We start from the raw sequence: 8,516 nt of genomic DNA on the forward strand, positions 1-8,516 counted from the left end.
GACTGTGCCTGGAAAGTCAATGCCATCATCAAGAATGTATTGACTGTGTAGCAATTAGAAGGATGTGCTTACACCAGCATCACTGACTCAGAGCCCCAGATTGCCCAATGGCCATATTCTTTAGCTGCAGGCCAGAGCCATCAGTGGTCACCTTGCTGCCATGACCTGGGCTCCTTTCCAGCCCTTGTTCTAGAAGACTTCTCAGCAGTCTCCTTAGAGGGGCATGGCTATGAAGCACAAATCTTTCTGCTACATCCAGAGCTTATCATTTTGTATGGATGATGCAGGATACTGGCACATAATTGAACTAGCTTGTTTCCAGCAGTTATTCCCCAAGGGGTCTTAGGAGAGGACCATTTTCTCTTACTTGCGGGTACCATTATAAGGTACCATTATAAGGATGCAAGGCTACAAATTCTCAGGAAGTCAATACCACCCACAAAAGTAGCTATCAAAGCTCCAACTCCAGACCCAAAGAAAGGAGTCTGTGATACAAAGCATTCAGAAAATTCTCTTTAAGAACAGGAATATACAAACAAAAACCAAATACCAAAATATATGTTGGTAAATATATAAATAAACAAGAAAGGGTTGGAGAGGAAGGGAAGGGGAGTCAGGGAAGAAGAGGGAGGAAATAATGGAGGGAGGAAGTTAAGAGAGGAAAGGAGAAAGGAGGAGGAGGGAAAATGAATGAGAATGTTCAGTAAACATCAGAAAAGAAAGAAGTGAAGGACCCAAACTTCCCTAGTCTGAAGAGAAACATCAATACAGACACAGGAAGTACAGAGACTCAAACAACCAGAAAATAGTTCACCAAGACCCAGAACATCCAAGCTATTACAAGACCCAGAACATCCAAGCTATTACAAATCAAGTCCAGGAACTGGGGATGTGATTTAGTAAACACCTGTCTCACAAACATGTGAGTTTTGTTCAGATCTCAAGCACCCATGTAAATAGCCAAGCATGGAGGCTAACATCTGTAATACATGTGCTGGGGAGATGGGAACAAGAGGACCTCTAGAGCCTGTGGACTAGCTGATCTAATAGAATTGGAAAGCTCCAAGTTCATTGAGACTTGTTACAAAAACTAACATGGCTGGGAATGATGGCACACACTGTTAATCCCAGCCCTCAGGAGGCAGGGTCAGGTGGATCTCTGTGAGTTTGAGGCCAGCCTGGTCTACATAGTGAGTTCTAGGACAGCCAGAGCTACACAGTGAAACTCTGTCCCAAAACAAGCTAAGGTGGAACATACCTCATACTGATTTCTCATCTTCTTATGCTTGAGTGGGCACACACACGCACAGGCGCACACGGAGACAGAGAAAGACAGGGAGAAACAGGGAGAGGAGACAGGGAGAGGAGACAGGGAGAGACGACAGGGAGAGACGACAGGGAGAGACGACAGGGAGAGACGACAGGGAGAGACGACAGGGAGAGACGACAGGGAGAGACGACAGGGAGAGACGACAGGGAGAGACGACAGGGAGAGACAGATCAAAGCCAAAGGGAAAATTTTCTGTGGACAGAAGAGATAAGAAAAAAAGAAAAAAAAATCACATAAAAGTCAAAGGTTTAATTATTAACAGATTTTTCATCAGGAACTCAGCAAGCCAGAGACAGAAGAATATCTTTAATGTGCTGAAACAAAAAATATAATCCTTCTAACCATAAATGTTTTAGCAATCAAAATTGTCTTCGACAATGAGAGAATACACAGGCTTCCAGGCACCCTGTAGCTGAGGAACTTTTTTTTACCACCCCAGCCTTACAGAAATTGATAAAGGATTATTCCAGTTAACTCAAAGTTCAACAAAAAATACAAGACAATGACGTGACTCATTTAGAACCACGTTCAGATTATGGGGTAGAATGGGGCGTATAAAGCAATTTCAACCCTATTCTGAGGTCTAAAAGAGGGGGAGAAATTAATAAGGACTCAGCTAAGTTTATCAGAGTGATAGGAATTCTGATATCCAAACCTACAATAGAGGAGTGGAAGATAAAAAGTATACAGATGTAAGCAATTAACATTATGTTGATATCAGCTTGGAATAATTCCCACAAAGCAAAAATGTGTACCAGAAACAGAAGAAAAATCAAAGGAATTCAAAGCTACAGAATGCATCTAACCACAAAAGAGAAATAAAACATTTATAAAAGAACCAGGAAACAGTTAACAAAGTTTTAGTAGAAAATACTTAACCCTAACAATAATTGTCCTGAATATATATGGATTAAGTCCAATAAAAACCCAATGAATGAATGGAATCTTGTTTTGTTTTTGTTTCTTTTTGAGACAGAGCACTACTGTGTTTTCCTAGCTGGCCTTGAACTGGAAAAGATCTGTCTGACTCTGCCTCCACAGAGCTGGTATTAAAGGCAAGGCATGACCATCTCAAGTAAATGGATTGTTAAAGGCACAAAGATGTGTGTATACAGGAGATTCACTTTGCTCTTAAAGATAGTAACAAAGTATGGAGAAACATGCCACAAAAGTGGGAACCAGAGAGGTCAAGGTAACTGTATATGACAAAATAAATGTTCACACTGTTCTAAGAGATGTCTGTTGACATTATACAACAATGAAGGAGCCAGCTAGTCAGGAGGATATGCCAATTGTAAATATGCATTAATCCAACCTAGAAGCTATAAATATAGAAGACAAATATTAAAGGATCTGAGGGAGAAAGAGACTACAATGTGATATTTGTAAAGGTTTCCAATAACCCACTTTTAATGTTAGATCCACAAAGAAAAATGAAGAAGGAAATACAGTAATTAGGTAATGCTTAAAAAACACCCAGCAAATGTTTTAAGTGTGCTCAGCCGAGAAAAGAAAAGCCAGCACTGAATAATAGTACAAATCCCCCAAATACATCTTTTCAAAATTCTTTCAGCCTTAGATAAGCAGGAATTCACAAGGTGCCAGGGAGCCCTGAATGGCTGAGTGTGAGTATGTAAATAAGGTGAAAAATGCAACCAATCAAAGAAGAGCTGCCAAACCTATAGTATAGAGGAGAGGAAGAACACTGAGGTGCTGCAAGTGACTAAAAGATCTGTGTCTCTACAGAGGTAATGACACTTGGTCAGCTGTCACCACCAACTTTGCATGCTGGGAATGGAGTGGGGAGTCTCTTGTTTTTGCTGCACTATCTGCTCTGCAAACAGCCATTACTCATCTGCTCTCTGTAGCTCTTTTGGCCTCTGGTCTTGAGCCTGCTGCCACAAAGCTGGAACATGGCGGGTATCCAAACATATATATATATATGTATGTAGCTCAGTTGTAGGATGCTTACCTAGGTGATGAAGCCCCCAAGAATGAACCCCAATACTCAGCCAAACCTGTAATACTAGTCATGAAAAATGGAGGAAGGAGGCAGGGGGTCAGAATTCCAGGGTCATCCTTGACTACTTAAGGAGTTTAAAAGAAATAGCTTCCATATGTGAACATATCTAATATCAAGATGATCTTGGTAAAGATGGTAACCATGGCACTACTTCAACCTGAAGTCTTTTTGCCCACACAACTCGAATTTACTAGGAGACATGATCATAACTGAGTCTCTGTGTTGTGTGTGTGTGTGTGTGTGTGTGTGCGCGTGTGTGTGCGCGTGCGCGCGCGCGCATGCACGCGCGCACTTGAGTGGTCATTGGGTGGGTGGGGACAACAAAGAGTATGTTTTGGATCTGTTCAAACATCAAACATTTAGTGAAACATCAAATTTCATTTCCGATGCTAAATGCTATTGCTGACAAAATGTAACTGGGATTAAATTTAGAAAAGATAGAAAATACACCAGAAAAATTAAGTGTAACAGACACCCTCAACTACATAAAAGAGTGGTCTTCACAGAAAGTAAGATGTTGAGTACTGATTATTTAGTATAGGTTTCACTTACTATTGCTAGTATAAAAACCAAGGGCATCCAAATGTATCAAATTTACTTTGAAGGGACTTAAACACTTTTTAAAATCTACATTTTAGAAAATGCCTTCTAGGAGAAACAAGTGTGAAATTTACAGAAAAGGTATGGATGAGGGGACATTCTATATTGAAGTGAAATAATAAATAGGTTAAGACAGTGACATGAAAATGTTTTGCACAGCATAACTAAGATTCATCTCCAGGTCATGCTACTCTACAGACTAGCCTTAGCAATGCTGCCTTCCAGAATACATTATAATGTCTATCCTAGAAAAAACCATTGAAAGAGTGAATCAAAAAATATCTATAATTTAGACACTTAAATACTGAAAATTACATGGGCTTTTTGTTTAATTCAATAGAAATATTTTGTCATGTTTCTGTGGTAGCAGTAATTATATACGACCATCTCATTATGGCCAATTGTCACATGTCACGTGCATGTGACATTTGTGAAGCTGAGCATCATTCATTTTAAAATTCTTACTGAATGGTCCCTTATCAGAGCAAAGTTTCTTGGAACTGAAACTAATATGTTAAAAGTCTTCCAAGGGCTACAGTAACTCTAAGTTACCTATAGACTGTTTTAGAGAATTATGAAAATATAAGGAGCTAGAGCGATGGGTCAGTGGTTGAGAGCATTGGCTATTCCTTCAACAGACCCAAGTTCAGTTCCCAGCACCCACATCAAATGACTTACAACCTCTCCTAACTCTAGCTCCAGGGGATCTGACACCCTTTTCTGGTCTCAAAGTCACTCACATGCAAATATACATATATCCACTCACACATAGACTTGCACATAGACATAGTAAGTCTTTTTTTTTTTTAAACCAGTACTATTCCTAAAATTAAGAAAGAAAACAATACATGCATAGGATAACAGGGTACATATTTTAAATTCAGCAACTCAGAAATTTCTAAGAACTATTGTATTTAATTAGCTTGGTTTTTTTTTTTCTTTGCTTATTTGTCATATTAAAATCCATGATTTTACATCCACTGTATTTAATGTAATAAAGTGTCAAGTCTGGATGGCAGTTGTTTTATAAGTTCATTAGTTATGTGGAACTTTTAATTGCTTAGAGACATGTGGTATATGCTACCTTTGCCTCAGACGCTGCCACAGTAAATAGAATAGAGCTTATGGTGGGAAAGAGATGAAGACGTTCAACTTGATCCATGTAGGAGGTAAGTCACCAACTCCCACAGCCAGCCCCCATTCTTCCATATGGTTTGATTTATTCTGGTTTCCCCACCCAAGCTTCCTCCTGTGGAATTCCCACTGGGTCCCAGATGCTCTGCTGTCTAGCTGGCCCAGGCTTCCTGCAGACTGAGGGGGTGGGGGTGGGACTTCCCTGGGAAAACATGCAGCAGAGTGCTATCAGAGCAAAACCCAGGCAGCCTGAGAACTCCACCCTCATTAGTCTGAATAAAACCAGGCATTTCTGACTTGTGGGGTTTCTGAAGGACAGGAAAGGGAGAAATCAAAGAGAGCCAGTTGTATAGGTCTTAAAACACTTTCTGGCAGAGAGCCAAGACCAGGAGTTGAGTGCAAGAAAACCAACCAGTTTGATGGTATGCAACTTGAGGCTGGAATGACAATGTAAGACAGAGTGCATCCACCAGCCCCTACCATATATTCTCATTTAAGACCCCCCCCCCACAATGTCAATAACAAAACTCCATGTTATACACAAGGACCCAAACTCAAAACACAATAGAATCTTGCAAGCTTACCACTGGCCTTTCTCGGTTCTTCCTTGGGCCCAGGATTCCTCTTTGCCCCCTGGACCCTCATACTTACTCCAGCCTACCAGAAACATCACTTCACCCCTCCTAGTCTAGAGAGACTGAGATATTCTGATATCCTTTAATAATGTCCCTTCCTTCTGCTCCAGGGAAGCAGTCTCTCCAAGCTCTCTATCCCTAGCCTTTCTCAGTGTAGATTTTCAACCGATTAATAAAAAACAGAATCCCAAAGTACCATCTACCTCTGTCCTCACCACCATTATCATACCCATGGCTTGAACACTTGGTGACATAATATCAATATTATGTCTGATGACTCAGTTTCCCTTAGCCCCCTGTGCTACCCACCCCTAATCAAAAGTTTGCCTTTTACTTGATGGCAGTAGGCAGGAAAGGGAAGAGCAGATAAGGTTATCTGGTATGTACTATGGGATGCACAAAGCAGAGTCTAAGAGAAGGAAGATGGAGGCAGGATGGACTGACACAAACAAGAAAGGAAACAATGCAGATGTATGGTGTCACATGCTTTTAATCCCAGCACTTGGGAAGCAGAGGCAAGTCTACATAGTTGAGTTATAGGCCAGCTGGGGCTACATAGTGAGACCCTGCTGACAGACAGACAGATGAATAAATGGGAAAAGGGTCATGGCTGAAAATGAAGTTTGCTGATGACCACATTTCTTTCTCTTGGGGATACTTCTCAGCCAAGAATACAAGTGACAGAGAGCAAGAAGCAAGGTTGTCAGAAATTAGTAAAACCTTTAAATTAGAAAACATTTTCATACAGTGTATTTTGATCATGTTTTTCTCCCTCCCTCAGCTCCTCCCAGATCCTCCCCACCTCCCTACCCACCCAACTTCATGGATTTTTTTCTACAGCAACTACAACTAAAACCAAAAATCAAAAACAACAAAAAATTTCAAAACAAAAACAAAAAAATAATTCATTTTGTATTGGCCAACTACTCCTAGGCATGGGACCTGCTCTGGAGTGACATTCCATTTGAAAAAATATTGATTTCTCTCTGCCAAAGGGTATCTTGCAAGTAGTTTCGTGGTTAGAGTTGAAACCCCATGTCCTCTCCCCCCTCTCAGAACTTGTGGTGCCACAGTCTCTCTGTGTATGTCATTCCTAGTGTGTCTCGAAGACAGTTTCCTTGGAGTCTGCCATCAGCTCTAGCTCTTACAATCTTTCTACCTCTTCTGTATCTCTCTCTGAGCCTTGAGGCTTTGATGAAGGCATCCTATTTAGGACTGAGTGCTCCAAAAACTCTCAGTCTCTTGTCCAGTTGCAGATCTCTATGTTAATTTCCACCCACTTCAATAAGAAGCTTCTCTAATGAGGGTGGGGCAAGGCACTAATCCACTGGTGTAGCAGTATGTCATTAGGAGTCATTTTATTGCTATGTTCCTTTAGCATAATAATAGTGTTAGGTTTTCCCTAAGGCTCTTAACCTACCCAGTCTCAGGTTCTTGGCTACTTTAGCACTGTCAGATAAGGGTTCCAAGTCATGGAATGAGACTTAAATGTCATTTTTTAAAAAGTGGTTGGTTAGGCCAGGCATTGGTGGCACACACCTTTAATCCCAGCACTCGGGAATCCAGCCTGGTCCTCAGAGCTAGCTCCAGGACAGGCTTCAACGCAATACAGGGAAACCCTGTCTTGAAAAACCAAACCAAAGCAAACAAACAAGTGGTTGGTTATCCCCATAACATTTGTGCCACTATTACACCAGTTTATCTTTCAGCAAAGTCACTGTTGTAGGTTGTAAGGTTTGAGCTGATTGATAGTTCTCCTCTTGGTGTCATGAAGACATCTCCCAGCATCACAAATGCTAGTCAGTGTGAGGCTTCTGGATGGGCACCAGTTTGCCTTCTCTATATTTGGTGACATAAGTAAGTGTTGTATTCAGCAACAGGGAAGTAAAATCAGGTTGTAGAGAGCAACCAATAGCCTTGGCAATAATGTGTTATGTTTGGTAGCATTCATGGGTCCCCTTTAGCCAATGACTGAACAAGATGTAACCATTCCTGGCACTGGCAGTTTCACTTAGGGGCATAGGACGTCCAGTTGGATCATTGTCTCCTCCACCGTATAGTGGCACCACTTTACAAATTCCTTTTCTTAGATGTGTGTATTTCAGGAAACGTCTACTGTAGTAGGTTTCACATTTGTTTGATTTTTTTTTTTCAAAATGCCTTTAGTACTAGTAGTCCCTTCCCATATCCTCCTGTACCTGGCTCTCCAATCCTCTCCCCATTTAATTCTTCTCAACTTCAATTTCTCCATAACACTGCATTCTATTTCCCCTTCTTTGGGAGATTCTTTCCTCCCTCCTGGTCCCTTACTAGAGATCTATATAGCCATTCTTGGCTTTTGGATTGTAGCACACATATGGAAAACTTAAAGCGCGTATGTGTGTGTGTGTATACACATATATATGAAAAAAAACCAAAAACATAATTAGCAACTTCTTCCCCCACCCCAAGACATGGTTTCTCTATGTAACAGCCTTAGCTGTCCTGAACTCACTTTGTAAACAATTCAGATTCACTAGCTTCTGCCTCCCAAATGCTGGGATGAAAGGCTGCACCACCCACCACCACTTGGCAATTAGCAACTTCTTAATCTTTAAAGAATGGCAAAGTGTTGACACCTACCTGCCCGTTGTTATAAGACTTCAATGGCACAGATTTGGTAGAAAGTCCACCTCCTGATCCTGAAGTTCCTCTTCTCTTTGCAGCCAGGTCTTAATGGCCGGTCTTCTCTCCAACCAGAGTTATCTCTCAGGACAGCCCTGGGAAGGTTAAGTTTATCTCAAAAGCTCTCACC

The sequence above is a fragment of the Phodopus roborovskii genome, unplaced genomic scaffold (assembly GCF_943737965.1).
Source record: "Phodopus roborovskii unplaced genomic scaffold, PHOROB, whole genome shotgun sequence".
NCBI lineage: Eukaryota > Metazoa > Chordata > Mammalia > Rodentia > Cricetidae > Phodopus > Phodopus roborovskii.